Here is a 1,850-nt window from a genome sequence, read left to right as displayed (position 1 = left end):
AGGAAGGAGGGAGGGAGGGAGGGAGGAAGGGAGAGAGGGAGGGAGGAAGGAGGGAGGGGAGGAGGGAGAGAGGGACAGAGAGAGGGAGGGGAGGAGGGAGGGAGGGAGGAAGGGAGAGAGGGAGGGTTGATTTATTTTGGTTCATAGTTTCTAGAAGTTTCAGTTCATCATGGGAAGGAAGGGAATGGCAGAGCAGAATAGTTTACGGCTGGGGGAGTGGAGACAGTCAGATTGCTGTGGGAACCAGTGGTCAGGTGTAGCCTCCTCTAAGGACCTATTTCTGCCAGAGTTCCTCAATCCTCCTCAAACAGTGCCACCAGCTGGGCACCAAACATCAAAACACAATCCTGCCAGGCAGTGGTGACACTCGCCCATCAGGTGCACCTCCATGAGTTTGAGGCCACCCTTATCTACAAACCAAGTTCCAGGACAGCCAGGGCTGTTTCATAGAGAAACCCTGTCTCAGAAAAAAAAAATTAATGTCTAGTTTCTTGAGTTCTTTATATATTTTGGAGATCAGACCTTTGTCTGACGTGAGGTTGATGAAGATCTTCTCCCATTCAGTAGGTTACCTCTTTGCCTTAATGGCTGTGCCCTTTGGAGCACTGGCCTGAGCTCCCAAGGTCCAGTTGAAGAGCAGAAGGAGGGAGAAGATGAGCAAGAAAGTCAGGACCGCGAGGGACTGGTCCACCCACTGAGACAGTGTGCCTGATCTAAAGGGAGCTAAATACCAGATTTAATATTTATTTATTCTGCATTGCTGGTAATTGAACCAAAGACTTGGATGTGTTAGAACATGTGTCCACACTGGGCTGTTTCTTCGGATTGGATACTGGATTTTCATATATACATAGGCTTTTGTATCTATGGACTTAATTATATTTATGGTGTTTTGCTTTCCATTCATTATTCTGAGTTTTGCTAGGATTTCCTGACAAATTCCTGAATCCGGTGGCTACATCTATACTTGTAGCCACCACTTAGGAGTCTGAAGCAGAAGGATTCTAAGTTCCAAGTCTGCCTAGTCCTGCCTGGGCTATTGAATGGATTCGAGACCAAATGGGGCAACTTAGTGAGAACTCATCCCAAAATTAAAACCATAAAATGAGGGCTGAGGATGTCATTCAGTGGTAGAACACTTACTTTGTATGGCTGCAACCCTAGATTTAATCCACAGCACTGGGTGGGCAGGGGGTTCTGACAATTCTGTGGAACCAACTGGAGGGAGCCCCTCTGAGAATCATTTCGGTCATGGTAATTTATTATGTTTAGGCTTTGTTTCTTGGGGTATGTTTTTAAGATTTATTTTTTTTAATTTATTCATTTTTGAAGTTCTCAAGTTTATATAGAGTTCAGCACAATATTTTTTGTGATTGTTTGTGATAATTTTCAATTCTCTATACCTGTGCCTCTTTTCCTACAGCCCTTTTTTATTTTTATGAGTTTGTATGTTCTACTTTTCATATGATTATGCAGCAGTTGTGGTGACTTGAATCAGACCGGCCTCCACAGACTCAAGTCTCAGTACTCCTCTCCAGTGGGTGGCAGTGCTTAGGAGGCGTGGCCTTGTTAGGAGAGGCGTGGCACTGGGGAAGGGCTGAGAGAGTTCAAAAGACTTTTGCTGCTGCCAGCGTCTCTCTTTTTGTCTCCTGCTTGTGGATCAGGATGTGAGCTCTCAGGTGCTGCTCTGGTGCCTGCTTGCTGCCATGCTCCTGTCCTGCAATCCTGGATGCATCCTCAGATATATGATTCTGTAATTTACCTTGGGCGTGGTATCTTATCAAAGCAATAAAAAACAATTAAGACAACAATCCAATATTTTTAAAGGCTTACCTTTTATACTATTTATT

The sequence above is a fragment of the Microtus ochrogaster genome, unplaced genomic scaffold (assembly GCF_000317375.1).
Source record: "Microtus ochrogaster isolate Prairie Vole_2 unplaced genomic scaffold, MicOch1.0 UNK89, whole genome shotgun sequence".
Taxonomy (NCBI): domain Eukaryota; kingdom Metazoa; phylum Chordata; class Mammalia; order Rodentia; family Cricetidae; genus Microtus; species Microtus ochrogaster.
The sequence above is the reverse complement of the archived record's forward strand: the minus strand, read 5'-3'. Positions refer to the sequence as shown.